Genomic DNA, 19247 nt, shown 5'->3' on the forward strand with positions numbered 1-19247 from the left:
CACCTGGCTGTGCACCAGCGACGCGTGGCCGTCAGGCGGGGCCTGAAGGAGCAGAACGCGGTGAGTCACCGCCTGGCAGAGGCAGAGATGTGTGAGGTTGGCTTGTCCCCTGCCTTCCAGGAGCCCACAGCCGATGGTGCTGTCTGATTTCTCCTGGCGGGGGCCTTGGAACCAAGAACAAGGACATGTTCTCAGATTAACAGCCCGCCAGGAAAAGATGAGCGGCAGCACAAAACTCCAGGCTCAGAGGAACACGGCATCAGGGATCATGGAGCAGTCCTTAACACCGAGTGTGTTTAAAGGAGCGGGAGGTCACATGACCAGGGGGGCGGGGAGCAGAGACAGGAGGGCGAGGAGACAGGAGCAGAGCTGTGGGGGACGGACTGACCGCACCAAATGCCCCTCCAGGTGAGAATCGGGCGTGGGGCTCAGGAAGCCACTGATAACCAGGTCATCGTCCGCAGGAGCAGGGAGGGGAGAGCTCAAAGAGCCCGGCAGCCCCAGCAAGAGTGGTGACCTCTGCCTTCGGCTCTGGCCTCAGCCTCCTGCTGCCCTCACACCACCCCTCTGGGTTTCAGGAAGGTCTGACCGCCCTTAACGCGGCTGCCGAGGGATCCACCTCACCTGTGTGCAGCGCCTCCTAGAGGCGGGGAGGAGCGCTAACACCCTCACCCAGGTAGCTGGGCCTCCTCAGGGCCAGGGTGTGTCCTCAGCTGCCGGGCTGTGACTGAGTCGGCTGTGACTGCAGCAGCCCCAGATTCCTGAACGTAGTGTGAGCAAAGCTATGAGGCAGCAGGCTCAGGTCCTGGACTTGGCTTCTCTACTGCGGCACTCTGTGACCTTGGGCAAGTTACTCTACCTCTCTGAGCTTCTTTTCTCAGCTATAAATTGAAGATGGTATATACTTGTGTGTGTGTTAATTGCTCGTTGTGTCTGACTCTTTGCAACCCTATGGGCTGCAGCCCACCAGGCTCCTCTGTCCATGCAATTCTCCAGGCAAGAATACTGGAGTGGGTAGCCATTCCCTTCTCCAGGGGATCTTCCTGACCCCGGGATCGAACCTGTGTACCCTGTGTTTCAGGCACATTCTTTACCGTCTGAGCCACCAGGGAAGCCCATGATATATACTTACTTTTTTATGTTGCCATGAGGACTAAATAGCTAGTGTAGTGCCTGGAACTTAATAGGAGCTCCATACCCATTCGAGTCTTATTGTTGGACACTTGATAGTTCTCAAAGCCCTTTTATAATGGTTGAATATTATCTCAGAAAAATTTCCCCCATTTTACAGATGAGAAAACTTCAGTGACTTTCCCACGGCTCAAGCTAATAAGAAGCAAAGCTGACTCTGAGAAGCCTATTTCTCTGACCCCAGAGCTCAGGGCCTGACAGGTTTGCCTTGCCCGGTGGAGTGGGGTGTGTGTGTCTCCAGCTGTGGCCGCCCACCCCAGCAATCAGAGCTGAGGCCTGGGTGTGACTCTGGGACAGGCCTCTTTTCTCCCCTCCCATTGTGCTGTTTGAGTTGGCCATAGAAATTCTGTGTCCTTGAAAAGGGGCAGGGGGAGGATTGTCACCTTTCTTTAAGTAGGAAGTTGGTTTTTTTGCTTTGTTTTGCTTTTTATTTTTTGATCAGTGACAAATAATCTTTTTTGGTGGTTGAGCGTCTGAGGGACACTCAGGTCCACATTTCAATAATGTGGCAAAAATAACATTAATAGTGAATAATATAAATAATAGCAAAAACGGAGGAATGAAAAGGATATGCTAAAAAAAAATATTTAACACAAAAGAAGGCAGTCTGGGGGAAACAGAATAAAAAAGAGAGGAGACATTCTGAAAACAAATAGCAAAATGGCAAATGTAAATTTAATAATAATAGCAACCATAACTTCCCTTAAGTGTAAATAATGCTTTATTATTAGTATTAGTGTTATTTGGGCTATGCCATGTGGTCCGCCGGATTTTAGTTCTCCAGCTAGAAACTGAACCACAGCCCTGGCAGTGAAAGCAGTCTTTTAAGTACTGGACCACCAAGGAATTCCCTTTTTTTTGGCCAATAATGCCTTATAAGCCCATTAATTTGCAGAACTCCCCTGGAAAGGATGGAGGCTACTACCCCAGGGGTGTCGGGGGAGCAGGACAACCCAGAGAAGGAGCGTGACTGCCCCCAGGCACCCAATCATGGTCATCCATCAGCAAGGCCCTTTCTCTGTGCCCAGCACCAGGCGCTGGGAGGAGCGAGAATGCTGCATGCCACGGCGCCTCCCCAGCAGTAACAGCGCAGGAGTTTAGGAGACTCGGAGGTCAAGTCCAGCTGGTGGTCACGAGTGAGTTAGAGATGCCCTGGAGAAGAGACTCCAGGCCTCCCTGGGCCTCTTGCTCCCGCCTTGACTTGTTTCAGGCAGAGGCCGTGATCCATTCCAACATTCCCACCCCTCGCAAGGTCATGTAGCAGAGTCTCAGAGGAGCAGCCAACCCAAAGCGATCGCGTTTCCCACCGGGAGGTGGATGGGTTCCCACCCACCTCGTGTACTTGCTCAGACAAGACTTTGGCAGGGTGACCAACTCATCCTGGTTTGCCTCATACTATCCCGATTTTAAAACAGAAAGTCTCACATTCTAGGGAGCCCTCAGTCCAGGGCAACCTGGGACAGCTGGTCACTTAGCAGGTCCTTCCGAGATGAAGGGCCATCCAGGAGAAAGCCCTCGCTCTGGCCCTGCCAGTCTCCTCTGTGGACCTGCAGACACCAGCTCCAGCTGGATAGTACGTGCTGGGTGGGGTTTGCCTTGAACTGCAAATCTTATCAGTCCCCCTCTTTGAAAACCATCTTCTCAGAGTCTCTTCTCTGAGTGTCTTCACTGGCTCAGGATTGTAAAGGCTTTTGGCTTTTGTTCCAGAGTCTGTGGCTGGAGGTGAGGAAAATCCTGAGACCATGGTGTGCTCCTTTTACTAGTCACCAGGCCTGGGCAAGTCACTGATTTCTCCCTCTTTTGGGTTTAATGGAGATAGTAGTCCCTGGATGGGGGATTGTGAGTTGTGAATGGAATAATGAATCCCAGAGTGCTTTGTAAACCCCACTGTGAGAGGTCCTGGGGATGCTGCACTGATGCCTGTTTCCTTCTCAAAAAAATCAGAGCTGCCTCCACTATACAGCCCTTGGTGGCTCCAAGGACTTGGTCTGGACCTTCATCCAAGCAGGTAGCAGTACTGATGTGGCTGATCATGTAAGTGTGGGACGTGGATGAGAGGGGCCACACTGAAGAGTCTCCCCTGACTTGCTGCTCAAAATAGACACGGAGGACAAATTAATGGTTGCTGAGGGTGGGAGGGGGCAGAGGAGGGAGGAGGGTGTGGTTTTAAAAGGAGAACACAGGCGACCCATGTGGTGATGGAACGCTGCTGTATCTTGACTATGTAATGGATACATGAACCTACGTATGTACCCATTAATGAAAAAATTGCATAAAATACACATGTATACAAATGACTGGGAGTGAAACCGGGGAGACCTGAGTAAGATGGGTATTATCAATGTCAGTATTCTGGTTAGGGTATTGTTGAGTGGCTTTATAAGATGTTACTATGGGAGTGGGGAGAACTGAGCAGATGGATGATAGTGGTGGGAAGAAGGCATCTCACTAGATCCTTTTGTTCTTTTTAGTTCTTTTGGTTTTTACAAATAATGTGTAAAACAATGAAAAGCAATACTGATCTCTTGCCACTCCCCTTTTCCACCACAACCCCTCCCACCTGTTTCTAGGATGATGAAAGCCATAAACAGCCTCCTTGGTTACTTTATCTCTGTGGTCTGCAGCTTCCTGGAAAGCCACCACTATAGCTCTGCTGGGTTTCCCAGCTCATCTGAATCGTTCTATGAGCCAGTTTCCCATGTCTGCCCATTCACTCACACAGCAGACCTTCTTTTCACCTTATTTTATGAATTTCACAGTTACTTAGCAATGATCTGTTGAAATTCTGTGGCAGTTTTTCCTGGGTTTCTAAATTTTTTTCTAGATGCGTTTTAGAATGCTGTGATGTGCTAAGTCGCTTCAGTCATGTCCGACTCTTTTGTAACCCCATGGACCATAGCCCGCCAGGCTCCTCTGTCCATGGGATTCTCCAGGCAAGAATACTGGAGTAGTTTGCCATGCCTTCCTCCAGGGGATCTTCCTGACCCAGAGATCAAACCCATGTCTCTTACATCTCCTCTTTGGTAGGTGGGTTCTTTACCACTAGCACCACCTGGGAAGCCCATTTTAGAATACTTTTTGGCATTTATTTGCAGTTTGGGTTTGGGATTACATTAAGTCTGTAAATAATATAAGATAAAATGGTCATCTTTGTAATATTTTGTTTTTTCACTAGGAATATGTCTTGCCATTTCCTTTATGTCTTGTTTTATACCTTTCAGTGGTGTCTTATGGTTTTTTGTTTGCCTTTGTAATAGTCATTTCCAATTATACTCTTCATAGGTACTTTATGTATTTTGGCTGTCATTGTGAATAGACTATCTTTTTAAAACATGTCTTTTCTTGTAGGCATTCAATATAGGAATGTTATTGACTCTGGTATTTTTATCTTCTGTATGACTTTTCGTTAATTTTGCTAGAGTTTTTTTTGTTGTTGTTGGGGTATAGTAGCTATTTTAACACATCTAGATGTACAATCACGTTGCCTACAAATAATCATATAGTTTAAATCTTCTGATATCCATAAGCTACTTTTTTCCTGGCCAAAACTATTAACGGTAGTCATGAATGTTTTTGTTGTGTCTGTGTGTGTTCTGTTTTACAACCTTTTATTGCTCATTATACGAGGGCGTTTTCCACAGTTACTAATAGTATTCATCTACTATCCATTGATAGTATCCATCTAAAATCCATTGAGTTTTCTTGTTTTGTCCTGTCCCACTATATGTGTGGCACCGTACACCTAGACAGAAGGGTGCTGTGGCAGTAGCCACACTTCGTCACGTAGTCAGTGTTCACAGGGAGCACTTGATGGAATCCTCCAGACCCAAGTGAGGCTTGGGGTGACTGTTGGGCTTGGGGTGAGACCTGTGTTCTGGTCCTGGCTGTCTCATTCATTGATTTCATACATAAATAGTTGTTAGGCACCTACCTAGACCCTGGGGGTAGAAAGTCCAATGACACAAGGTCTCTATTAGTTACGCGTCCTTGGGTGAGTCATATTAGTTTTATGATCTCATTAAGTGTTCTCATTTGTGAGATGAAAGTATTAAGTAAGAATACCATTCCTATATGTTTGCTAGGTTCTTGGAAAGTAAATGAGTTATCAGAGAATTTTAAGGTGGTGTTCTGAGAAGGGACCCTGCTGTTTGTTGCAGCAGGCATCATTTGCCAGATGAAGAGTAGCAGAGAAGCAGGATGACTTGCCCAAAGTTGTGTGGTGAATGCTTGGCACATCAAGGTCTCAAATGTGGAACTTCGGGCTCTCTCCCACCCTGAGATCAGCAGTGGCCCCCAGGAATTCAGGCTTTGGGCTGTAAATGGTTTAGGCCACTCATATCGCCCAAGAAGCAAGAGAGGCCAAACTCAGAAACACTGTCTACACTCCTCCTAACTCCCATCTTCTAGCACCAAGCTGCAGCTGGGCAGCCCTGGGAGGGACCCATCAACTGATCTGTGTGTCTCCCCCCGCAGCAGGGCGCCGCTCCTGTGCACCTCGCCATGGGGCACAATGTCACCGGCCTGCTGCAGGGCCTTATGGACGCCGCAGTGATCTGGACACTGTTGACAATATAAGTGGCTACAGAAACCATCTGGGCCCCATGGCACCTCTGGGCACCCTCCCAGGCTGGCAGAGTTTGGCTGTGGTCTACCAGCCTGGCCCAGAGTTGAAGAACTGCTTTCTTAGCTTGTAAAAAGCTGTTTGAATATTTGTTGAAGGTAGCAACATTTTATTAACCATTCTTCTATGTTGAGCATTTGGGTATTCCCAAGTTTTTGTCATGATATATAGAACACTAAAGTAAACATCTTCCTATATTTAGCCTTTTCCTTTCATTGCTTTTTTTCCCCCCTTAGGGAAAATTACCAGGGCAGCAGTGACTGGGTTCGTCTTGTATAACAAAAGGCTTCTGAGTCCTGAAGCTGTAATCAGAATCGTTTTAAAACCCCCATCCCCACAATTTACCCCCCAATCATACAATCCTTGGGGCGACCATCCACAGCCACTAGTAGTGGAAAGCAATTTGACAGAATATAACATGTATCTTTCAAACAGTCAGTATTTGCACAGTTGAAAATTGAGCCTCAAGAAATATATTGAGCTCATGCACCAAGAGATTCATTGTAACACCGTATCAGTTTTCATTTCAAAAATGGCCCAAATACTTAATAAGAGAGAAGTGATTGGGTAAATTATGGTGGTAGTGGTTTGGTTGATAGGTTGTGTCCGACTCTTGTGGCCCCATGAACTGTAGACCGCCAGGTTCTTCTGTCCATGGGATTCTCCAGGCAAGAATACTAGAGTGGGTTGCCATTTCCTTATCCCAGGGATCTTGCCAATCCAGGAATCGAACCTGGGTCTCATGCATAAAATTATGGTACAGACATAGATTGGCTTTTATGGGGCTATGAAAAATGGTGTTTATTGAGTTTATAATATGCAGAAAGTTATACATATACAAAATGTAATATAGAATGATCTCAATTATGTAAAGTCATAAAACTAAAAATAATTGCATTAAACAAAAGACTAGAAGAAATGTGCTAAGACTGTAACAGAGGTTGATTTGGGTGGGCTAGTGAGTGGTGTTTTTTCTTTGTTCTTTCTACTTTTTTGTTTTTCACTAAGTTTTCTCTCCTGAATAGTATGTTTATGATTAAACCAAGTTTACCCTTCCTTATAACTTCTTAGAGAGAAATTCTGTTAAGACCCAGTTAACAAGGGAGTGGACCCCCCTTGGTCCTGTCCCAGCTTTGAGCTACACACCGTGCCTACATGCTTCTCTGCTCTTCATTCCCTTGGCTCTTCTCCAGAGGAAACAGACACCCCTCCAACTTGCCACGGAGCACGCCTGGTGGGACATAGTAGAGATGCTCCTCATCACTGGGGTTAACTTAAACCTAAGAGATAAGGTACCTCTGCTCACAACCAGCCTCCCTTTTCAAGTTTCACAACTCCGCCTGTGGCAATTGCCCCCTGCTTCCAGAGTGTTCATATCACTGTTACATATCAGCTCAAAGGCAGCCTCCTCCAGGCAGCCTTCCTGCCCCTCCATCACCCTCCCCCACCTCCTCTGAGGGCTCTCAGCACTTGGCCCGACCCTCTCTTGGTCTGTGATAACAGTTGTCTTCTCTTTCATGAGCTCCATCAGACTTTGAGCTCCTTGAGTTGTCTGCTGGGGAGAGGGGGAGAAGACTGGAGGGACCATGCCTCACCACCCCACAAGCCCCTACATGTGAAACAAGGCTGGCAGAAGCTTCCGGGGTCATGGTGCCTCTGGGGTGGCCAACTCCTCAGGTGGCCAGAGGTTCAAGAAGACCTGAAGACTTGGTATGAGGCTGAGGAGGTCATGGGCCCATGAGGGGAAGGGCCTTGCACACATGGCCCAGCGCTTGGGATGGTGTGGGAGAGGTTGGGGCAGGGAACAAGCCTGGAGGCTGGACCTGGGCAGGGCTCCCTGCTTTGAGCTGGGCCCCAGAGAGCTGGCCAAGCTCAAAGAAGAGCTCCCCATCTTCCCAAGGTCCCTGGAGGTGGTTGAGGCCAGCATTGTGCCCAGGCCTGGGGCAAAGGGCTGAGAGACTGAGCGGAGGAAGCAAATATGACATAGGAGCCCAGGCCCCTTCTCCGGGTTCTGGTTTTGTTACGACAAAGGCTCTTGGCCTTTCCCAATGGATAGAAATTGATTAGAGGCCAGATAAGAAATTCAGACAAGGCTATACTGGGGCCCTTGCTACAGCAGGGGTAAGCGAGGTGGGGCAAGTTCTTTCCTTATATGGGCTGAGGGTAGGGGTGTGTCCAGAGGTCGGGCTGGAGGGGTAGCTTAGGCATTTGGCTCACCCCTTAGCTGGTGCTGTGTGCAGGGATCCTGCACAGTATCCTGCTTTTGCTCCTGAACCTCTGTTTTAGCTCCACACTCTTCAAAAGTGGTAGCTGGATTTTTTGGTCTCTTTTGATCTTTGGGATCCAGAATTTGCCCCAACTGTGCCTGCATGCAGTTAGTTTTAGTCTCATATAGTTTCTTTGTATTTTGTTGCTTGAGGAGAGGTGTGTCCAGGTGCAAGCGTTGCAGCAAAGTCTTCCAGGTCCAGGTTTGTCTCAGCTTCATCTGAGAAATGGGGCTGGTAACGTGATCTCACAGACGACCTTGAAGAGTTATGTAGGCTGGGTGTTGTTTTTTTTTAATTTATTTATTTTTAATTGAAGGATAATTGCTTTACAATATTGTGTTGGTTTCTGCCATACATCAACATGAACCATAGGCTGAGTTTTATAAGCTCTAAGGCCTCCTCTTCTAAAGGAACACAAGGGGTGGTTGCTAGAATTATTATTATTGCCTTAGTCTACTGTGACTTTCCATACCTGGAGTTTCTCCCAGAAAACATTTCTGTTCTCCAGTGTAGACTGCTGGAAACCATTTGCTTTGGACAGGAGGGTTTGTTGTCAGAGCTAGAGACCACCACACACCCTCGAGTACAGACTCTGGCTTCCCTTCTCCTTTCTCACCTGCAGCAAGGAAAACCTGCCCTGTCAGTGGCTGCCCGCAGCAACCCCAGGAGCCTGCTGGACATGATCACAGAAGCCGATCACTTCTACGAATGGGAGAAGCTACTGAGACCCTGTGTTTGGTCTGTCTGTGTTGGAAAAGGAGTAGCAATGGCTTCAGGTGGAGCTGGCTTTGAACCTCAGCCCTGACCAATTCAGGAAGCCCTCGGTTTCCAAGGGAATGATAATTGCTGCCTTACCTAACGCTAGGGTTCTTTGGGATTATAAAGAGATGGGTGAGCACCCAAACCACCTGAAATAAGGCTGACTGAGGTCCATACCAGTGTGGAGATACTGGTAGACACTGCCCTAGCTCCTCGTTGATGGATGAATGCATACACACATGAATAAAGAGACGACAGTTTGGTTCCAGCTCACTGTCAGCTCCAGGTGATTGGAACTGTGGGTTGGGGTGTTCTATTCAAGCAACTTTCTGAGCCCAGAGGGCTCAAGTGTGCTGGGATTGATGAGGGATATCTGCTCTGGAGTTGGGAAAGAGTAGCAGCAAATGTAAGGTCAGGCATTTGCAGTTCCAGCATCAACAAATGAGGGTGAGTGGAGAGTTTTTTGTTGACTTTTGGTGGTTGTTTTCATATACAGAAAATAAAAGTTTGCATTTATTTCAGTTTTGAAATTAACACTATTTTTTAACAAAATTTAAATCTTAGTTTTCCTTAAACTTTTACATTTATTTTTACATACTTATTATTGTATTTATTCAACTAGTAAATTTCAACAGTCACTTTCAAGAAAGGCATTTTTTTAAATGGCTGCATCACACAGCATGTGGGATCTAGTTCCCTGACCAGGGATCAAGCCCACACTCCCTGCATTGGAAGTATGGGGTCTTAACTACTGGACAGCTAGCGAAGTCCCTCAAGGAAACCTTTTGTTCAAAGTTTGGTCCTGATGGCCGCGGAGGAGCCAAGATGGTGGAGGAATAGGACGGGAAGACCACTTTCTCTCCTACAAATTCATCAAAAGAATAACTGAACACAGAGCAAACTTCACAAAACAACTTCTGATCGCTAGCTGAGGTCATCAGGCGCCCAGAAAAGCAACCCATTGTCTTCAAAAGGAGGTAGGACAAAATATAAAAGATAAAAAAAGAGACAAAAGAGCTAAGGACGGAGATCCGTCCGGGAAGGGAGTCTTAATAGAGGAAGTTTCCAAACACCAGGAAACCCTTGCACTGGCGGGTCTGGGGGAAGTTTTTGAATCTCGGAGGGCAACCTGACTGGGAGGGGAACAATAAATAAAACCCACAGATTACATGCCCAAAAGCAACTCCCAGCAGAAAAGTACCCCAGACACCCGCATCCGCCACCAGCAAGTGGGGGCGGAACGGAGAGGAGCCGGCGGCATTGCTTAGGGTAAGGACCGGGCCTGAGTGCCCTGAGGGCAATCGGAGGGAGCTCTTGTGAGTTACCAACCTAAATTGTGGGACAGCGAAAGAGAGAGAGGAAATTAACCGGCCCGAACACACTGCCGGCCGTTCGCAGAACAAAGGGACTGAGCAAGTCCAGAGGAGCTAGCTGGCTGCAGACCGGCACAGCCCCGCCGGAGGCAGGGGGGAGGGGAAAGGGGCAGGCTCGGCCCCAAGGACCGCATCCCCTACCACACTGCAAACAGGCCTCCAGTTTCTAATCAAAGACCTCCTGAGATTCTGGATGGTTGACATCCGCCAGGAGTGTCGTGGCGAGACACAGGGCGCAGGCACCCGACCCGGCGCGGGCAGGGACTGGGGCTGGGGACGTGGAGGGCAGAAGGCGCGCCGCACCCGGGGAGAGTGTGCCCGTCAAGCTCCTGGCTGCCTGAGCCGCTCTGACGGGGAAGGCACAAAAAGCAGGCGCAGCTTTTTGTTCCGCGCTTCTGTGGAACACCTGAGGGCTGGAACCGCGCGCAGCGCAGGGCACACTCCATATAGAGCAGCCGGGAGCCTGAGCAGTGAAGACGGGGAAAGCAGCACCAGCCCCTCCCCACAGCACGATGGAACGAGCAACCTGAATAAGAGACCACCTCCGCCGCCTGTGTCAGGGCGGAAATTAGGCACTGAAGAGACCGGCAAACAGAAGCCAAACAAACAAAGGGAGCCGCTTCAGAAGGGATCGGTGCAACAGGTTAAAATCCCTGTAGATAACACCGACTACACCGGAAGGGGCCTGTAGATATCGAGAAGTGTAAGCTGGAACGAGGAGCTATCTGAAACTGAACTGAACCCACACTGACTGCAACAGCTCCAGAGAAATTCCTAGATATATATATATATATATATATATTTTTTTTTTTAAAGTAAAAAAGAAAAAAATTTTTTATTTTTTATTTTTTCTCTTTTATTTTCTTTTAAAATTCCCTATTACTCCCCCATTACTCTTTCACTTTCATGTACATAGATTTTTATGATTTTTTTAATTAGGAAAATTTTTTTTTCTTTTTCTTTTCTTTTTTTTCCTTTTTCTCTTCTATTTTCTATTTTTCTTTTTCTCTTATTTCCTTTTAAAGTCCTCTATTACTCCTCTACTACTCCTTAATTTTCATTTTCATTACACTATAACCTTACAAAAAAAAAAAGAGAGAGAAGCCCTATTTTTAAACCGAACTTCATATATATTTCTAAAATTTTTTTGTGTGTTTTGGTTTTTGTTTTTAATATAGTATTTTTAAGAGTCTAACCTCTACTCTAGATTTTTAATCTTTGTTTTTCAGTATATGATATAAATTGTGGACATTTAAGAATCCAATATTCAGTTCCCATTTTTATTCAGGAGTGTGTTGATTATTCTCTCCCAATCTTGACTGTTTTCTACCTCAGAACACCTCTATTTCCTCCTCTCCCCTTCTCTTCCCAATCCAATTCTGTGAATCTTTGTGGGAGTCTGGGCTACGGAGAACACTCTGGGAACAGACAACTGCATAGATCTGTCTCTCTCCTCTTGAGTCCCCCTTTTTCTCCTCCTGCTCATCTCTATTTCCCTCCTCCCTCTCCTCTTCTTCATGTAACTCTGTGAATCTCTCTGGGTGTCCCTAATGGTGGAGAATCTTTTCACCATTAACCTAGAAGTTTTATTATCAGTGCTGTATAGTTGAAGAAGTCTTGAGACTACTGGAAGAATAAAACTGAAATCCAGAGGCAGGAGACTTAAGCCCAAAACCTGAGAACACCAGATAACTCCTGACTACATGGAACTTTAAGTAATAAGAGACTGTCCAAAAGCCTCCATACCTACACTGAAACCAGCCACCACCCAAGAGCCAATAAGTTTTAGAGCAAGACATACCATGCAAATTCTCCAGCAACGAAGGAACATAGCCTTGAATGTCAACATACAGGCTGCCCAAGGTCACACCTAACACATAGACCCATCTCAAAACTCATTACTGGGCAATCCATTGCACTCCAGAGAGAAGAAATCCAGTTCCATGCACCAGAACACTGACGCAAGCTTCCCTAACCAGGAAACCTTGACAAGCCAATCATCCAACCCCACCCACTGGGCAAAACCTCCACAATAAAAAGGAACCACAGACCTCCAGAATACAGAAAGCCCACTCCAGACACAGCAATATAAACAAGATGAAAAGGCAGAGAAATACCCAACAGGTAAAGGAACATGAAAAATGTCCACCAAGTCAAACAAAAGAGGAGGAGATAGGGAATCTACCTGAAAAAGAATTTAGAATAATGATAATAAAAATGATGCAAAATCTTGAAAACAAAATGGAGTTACAGATAAATAGCCTGGAGACAAAGATTGAGAAGATGCAAGAAATGTTTAATAAAGACCTAGAAGAAATAAAAAAGAGTCAATTAAAAATGAATAATGCAATAAATGAGATCAAAAACACTCTGGAGGGAACCAAGAGTAGAATAACAGAGACAGAAGATAGGATAAGTGAGGTATAAGATAAAATGGTGGAAATAAATGAAGCAGAGAGGAAAAAAGAAAAAAGAATCAAAAGAAATGAGGACAACCTCAGGGACCTCTGGGACAATGTGAAATGTCCCAACATTCCAATCATAGGAGTCCCAGAAGAAGAAGACAAAAAGAAAGGCCATGAGAAAATACTCAAGGAGATAATAGCTGAAAACTTCCCTAAAATGGAGAAGGAAATAGCCACCCAAGTCCAAGAAACCCAGAGAGTCCCAAACAGGATAAACCCAAGGTGAAACACCCCAAGACACATACTAATCAAATTAACAAAGATCAAACACAAAGAACAAATATTAAAAGCAGCAAGGGAGAAACAATAAATAACACACAAAGGGATTCCAGTAAGGATAACAGCTGATCTATCAGTAGAAACCCTCCAGGCCAGAAGGGAATGGCAGGACATACTTAATGAAAGAGAATAACCTACAACCTAGATTACTGTACCCAGCAAGGATCTCATTCAGATATGAAGGAGAATTCAACAGCTTTACCGACAAGCAAAAGCTGAGAGAATTCAGCACCACCAAACCAGCTCTTCAACAAATGCTAAAGGATCTTCTCTAGACAGGAAAAGCAGAAAGGTTGTATAAACGCAAACCCAAAACAACAAAGTAAATGGCAACGGGACCACACCTATCAATAATTACCTTAAATGTAAATGGGTTGAATGCCCCAACCAAAAGACAAAGATTGGCTGAATGGATAAAAAAACAAGACCCCTATATATGCTGTCTACAAGAAACCCACCTCAAAACAAGAGACACATACAGACTAAAAGTGAAGGGCTGGAAAAAAATATTTCATGCAAACGAAGACCAAAAGAAAGCAGGAGTTGCAATACTCATATCAGATAAAATAGACTTTCAAATAAAGGATGTGAAAAGAGACAAAAGGACACTACATAATGATCAAAGGATCAATCCAAGAAGAAGATATAACAATTATAAATATATATGCACCCAACTTAGGAGCACCGCAATATGTATGGCAAACGCTAACGAGTATGAGAGGAAATTAATAGTAACACAATAATAGTGGGAGACTTTAATACCCCACTCACAACTATGAATAGATCAACTAAACAGAAAATTAACCAGGAAACACAAACCTTAAATGACACAATGGACCAGCTAGACCTAATTGATATCTATAGGGCATTTCACCCCAAAACAATCAACTTCACCTTTTTCTCAAGTGCACACGGAACCTTCTCCAGAATAGATCACATCCTGGGCCATAAATCTGGTCTTGGAAAATTAAAAAAAATTGAAATCATTCCAATCATCTTTTCTGACCATAGTGCAGTAAGATTAGATCTCAATTACAGGAAAAAAAATTGTTAAAAATTCAAACATATGGAGGCGAAATAACACTCTTCTGAATAACCAACAAATCATAGAAGAAATTAAAAAAAGAAATAAAAATATGCATAGAAATGAATGAAAACACAACAACCCAAAACCTATGGGACACTGTAAAAGCAGTGCTAAGGGGAAGGTTCATAGCATTACAGGCTTACATCAAGAAACAAGAAAAAAGCCAAATAAATAACCTAACTCTACATCTAAAGCAATTAGAGAAGGAAGAGATGAAGAACCCCAGGGTTAGTAAAAGGAAAGAAATCTTAAAAATTAGGGCAGAAATAAACGCAAAAGAAACTAAAGAGACCATAGCAAAAATCAACAAAGCTAAAAGCTGGTTTTTTGAAAAAATAAACAAAATTAACAAACCATTAGCAAGACTCATTAAGAAACAAAGAGAGAAGAACCAAATTAACAAAATTAGAAATGAAAATGGAGAGATCACAACAGACAACACTGAAATACAAAGGATCATAAGAGACTACTACCAGCAGCTCTATGCCAATAAAATGGACAACTTGGAAGAAATGGACAAATTCTTAGAAAAGTATAACTTTCCAAAACTGAGCCAGGAAGAAATAGAAGATCTTAACAGAGCCATCACAAGCAAGGAAATTGAAACTGTAATCAGAAATCTTCCAGGGAACAAAAGCCCAGGACCAGATGGCTTCACAGCTGAATTCTACCAAAAATTTAGAGAAGAGCTAACACCTATCTTACTCAAACTCCTCCAGAAAATTGCAGAAGAAGGTAAACTTCCAAACTCATTCTATGAGGCCACCATCACCCTCATTCCAAAACCAGACAAAAATGCCACAAAAAAAGAAAACTATAGGCCAATATCACTGATGAACATAGATGCAAAAATCCTTAGCAAAATTCTAGCAAACAGAATCCAACAACATATTAAAAAAATCATACACCATGACCAAGTGGGCTTTATCCCAGGAATGCAAGGATTCTTTAATATCCGCAAATCAATCAATGTAATACCCCACATTAACAAATTGGAAGATAAAAACCATATGATTATCTCAATAGATGCAGAAAAAGCCTTTGACAAAATTCAACACTCATTTATGATTAAAACTCTCCAGAAAGCAGGAATAGAAGGAACATACCTCAACATAATAAAAGTTATATATGACAAACCCACAGCAAGCATCACCCTCAATGGTGAAAAATTGAAAGCATTTCCCCTGAAATCAGGAACAACACAAGGGTGCCCACTCTCACCACTACTATTCAACATAGTGTTGGAAGTTTTGGCCACAGCAATCAGAGCAGAAAAAGAAGTGAAAGGAATCCAGATAGGAAAAGAAGAAGTGAAACTCTCGCTGTCTGCAGATGACATGATCCTCTACATAGAAAACCCTAAAGACTCTACCAGAAAATTACTAGAGCTAATCAATGAATATAGTAAAGTGGCAGGATATAAAATTAACACACAGAAATCCCTTGCATTCCTATACACTAACAATGAGAAAACAGAAAGAAAAATTAAGGAAACAATACCATTCACCATTGCAACAAAAAGAATAAAATACTTAGGAGTATATCTACCTAAAGAAACAAAAGACCTATACATAGAAAACTATAAAACACTGATGAAAGAAATCAAAGAGGACACAAACAGATGGAGAAACACACCGTGTTCATGGATTGGAAGAGTCAATATTGTCAAAATGGTTATACTATCCAAAGCAATCTATAGATTCAATGCAATCCCTATCAAACTACCAATGGTATTTTTCACAGAACTAGAACAATTAATTTCACAATTTGTATGGAAATACAAAAAACCTTAAATAGCCAAAGTAATCTTGAGAAAGAAGAATGGAACTGGAGGAATCAACCTGCCTGACTTCAGACTCTACTACAAAGCCACTGTCATCAAGACAGTATGGTACTGGCACAAGAACAGAAATATAGATCAATGGAACAGAATAGAAAGCCCAGAGATAAATCCACGAACCTATGGACACCTTATCTTCGACAAAGGAGGCAAGGATATACAATGGAAAAAAGACAACCTCTTTAACAAGTGGTGCTGGGAAAACTGGTCAACCACTTATAAAAGAATGAAACTAGAACACTTTCTAACACCATACACAAAAATAAACTCAAAATGGATTAAAGATCTAAATGTAAGACCAGAAACTATAAAACTCCTAGAGGAGAACATAGGCAAAACACTCTCTGATATAAATCACAGCAGGATCCACTATGACATAAATCACAGCAGGATCCTCTATGACCCACCTCCCAGAATATTGGAAATAAAAGCAAAAATAAACAAATGGGACCTAATGAAACTTAAAAGCTTTTGCACAACAAAGGAAACTATAAGCAAGGTGAAAAGACAGCCCTCAGATTGGGAGAAAATAATAGCAAATGAAGCAACAGACAAAGGATTAATCTCAAAAATATACAAGCAACTCCTGCAGCTCAATTCCAGAAAAATAAATGACCCAATCAAAAAATGGGCCAAAGAACTAAACAGACATTTCTCCAAAGAAGACATACAAATGGCTAACAAACACATGAAAAGATGCTCAACATCACTCATTATCAGAGAAATACAAATCAAAACCACAACGAGGTACCATTACACGCCAGTCAGGATGGCTGCTATCCAAAAGTCTATAAGCAATAAATGCTGGAGAGGGTGTGGAGAAAAGGGAACCCTCTTACACTGTTGGTGGGAATGCAAACTAGTACAGCCGTTATGGAGAACAGTGTGGAGATTTCTTTAAAAACTGGAAATAGAACTGCCGTATGACCCAGCAATCCCACTTCTGGGCATACACACTGAGGAAACCAGATCTGAAAGAGACACGTGCACCCCAATGTTCATCACAGCACTGTTTATAATAGCCAGGACATGGAAGCAACCTAGATGCCCATCAGCAGATGAATGGATAAGGAAGCTGTGGTACATATACACCATGGAATATTACTCAGCCGTTAAAAAGAATTCATTTGAATCAGTTCTAATGAGATGGATGAAACTGGAGCCCATTATACAGAGTGAAGTAAGCCAGAAAGATAAAGACCATTACAGTATACTAACACATATATATGGAATTTAGAAAGATGGTAACGATAACCCTATATGCAAAACAGAAAAAGAGACTCAGATGTATAGAACAGACTTTTGGACTCTGGGAGAAGGCGAGGGTGGGATGTTTTGAGAGAACAGCATGTATATTATCTATAGTGAAACAGATCACCAGCCCAGGTGGGATGCATGAGACAAGTGCTCGGGCCTGGTACACTGGGAAAACCCAGAGGAATCAGGTGGAGAAGGAGGTGGGAGGGGGGATCGGGATGGGGAATACATGTAACTCCATGGCTGATTCATGTCAATGTATGACAAAACCCACTGAAATGTTGTGAAGTAATTAGCCTCCAACTAATAAAAATATATGTTAAAAAAAAAAGTCATGGCCGCAAAAAAAAAAAAAGTTTGGTCCTGTGTTTAAATTTAATTAAACTACCTTAAACGTATTAAACTGAATTAATACATTTAATATAATAGGTTCTCTTTTTAAGCACTTCAAATGCTTCCTCAATTCTTAAATTATTCTGTTAAATCCAGTAAATTAAACCTATAAAGTGAATCTTAAATGTCGTAGACATTCTGCTATTGTATCATTGTTGTTGTTTAGTCAATAAGTTGTGCCTGACTCTCTGAGACACCATGGACTGTAGCCCTCCAGGCTCCTCTGTCCATGGAATTCTCCAGGCAAGAATACTGCAGTGGGTTGCCATTTCCTTCTCCAGGGGATCTTCCCAACCCAGGGATCAAACCCACGTCTCCAGCAGACTCTTAACTGCTGAGCCACCTGGGGAACCCTCTGATATTGTATATAAACAGTAAAATTCTCTTGCGCTTCTCAAAAAAATAACTGTCCCAAAACCAATCGATCACTAACAAATTTCCATAGGAATCAGAAGATTTTTCTCTTTCACATCTCGTCACATTACAACTTCTTTACATACAACAAATTACTCCTAAATATTAATACAAATGATTATTAAATGAACTGATTCATCTCTATGCATAATCTTAATCCACCTCAGGCTTTAAAAGTTCTCAACACTAAAGCAGTGGTGCAGTTAGAATTACAAATCCCTCCTTTCTACCCCTAAACCAGTTCCATTAGAATCTTGAGGCAAAGGCCTAGCTTCTGTGGTTCTTAAAGGTCTCAGATGATTCCAATTTAAGATGCAGCTGAGAACACTGTTCTATAGAAGCAATTCTTACCACCACATGTGGGAGAAAAGCTCCCAGGTCATCACCTCCCAGACACTATTAACCAGGATGTGAGGTTCAAAGCTGCAGATGCCAGGACTCACCTGAGCGTTTTAGCAGCCAGAGCTAAGTATCCACATTTTTCAAGGGACTTTTTTTGGCTTCAGTCTAGGCTTTTGTGGGTTTAACTTATGCTACTACATAATTTTGGCAGCCTCTTATTTTATCACCTGCTTTGCATGGAAAGAATTCTGTAACCCACACTTCTCTACTTGTTGGCATTCAGCAAGTTTAGCTAGTGCCTAATTCTTGGCTTGCCTAGTTTTAGCCACAATTGCTGAGGTGTTCTACTGACACTTCTGCTATAAGAACACAAATAAAAGGAAAAATTGGGAAGGCTTCCTGGAAAACGTGGCACACAGGTGGTCTTTTGACTATGGCAATGGGATTGAGAGACAGGAAGGTAAGGAAAGGAATTCTGGATGGAAAAATATGTAAGCAGCTCAGGTTCCAGCACTCAAACCCAGGCATAGAGTCAAAAACCAGAGTAATGGACACTAGGCCCCAGGTCTGTGATGATGCCAGTTCTGGGCCCAGGCTCATGGAACAAGGGGGAGCCTGGCAGGGATTTCCCCAAGATGGCTGTTGTACTACTGGGATCTGCCCCATGGGACCGCCTGTTGTGCAGGGACCTCTGTAACCCCTCTGGGAAGAGTTTGACCATTAAGCAGGACCATCAGCAGGAAACACAGCCTCTCTGCCCAATGCTGTGGCAACTGGCTTCCCAGTACCTGCGGCCCCACAAGTAGAAGAAGCTGGCGTACTGCTGGGAGTTCACCAAGGCCCACGTCCAAGCTATAGAGCAACGGTGGACATGTACCATCTTGCCTTGGTGCCCCAGAGCAACCCAGGAGGAGGGGTGGGGGCACATGGGTGTATTCAGTTTTATGTGCTTTTAGGGG

General features: G+C 43.9%; 1 long non-coding RNA gene across 2 annotated transcripts; it reads left to right on the top strand.

Annotated features, from left to right (window-relative positions):
- Positions 1-310: 310 nt before the first annotated feature.
- On the top strand, positions 311-9359 carry LOC139035552 (uncharacterized). 2 transcript variants are annotated; one of them, XR_011488135.1, is made up of 4 exons: positions 311-408; positions 1292-1392; positions 2220-7522; positions 8702-9359. It is a non-coding gene; the product is annotated as an uncharacterized lncRNA (long non-coding RNA). The 2 variants fall into 2 exon arrangements; XR_011488134.1 differs by having other exon boundaries at positions 1292-7522.
- Positions 9360-19247: the final 9888 nt, after the last annotated feature.

The sequence above is a fragment of the Odocoileus virginianus genome, chromosome 6, assembly GCF_023699985.2.
Source record: "Odocoileus virginianus isolate 20LAN1187 ecotype Illinois chromosome 6, Ovbor_1.2, whole genome shotgun sequence".
NCBI classification, from domain to species: Eukaryota; Metazoa; Chordata; class Mammalia; order Artiodactyla; family Cervidae; genus Odocoileus; species Odocoileus virginianus.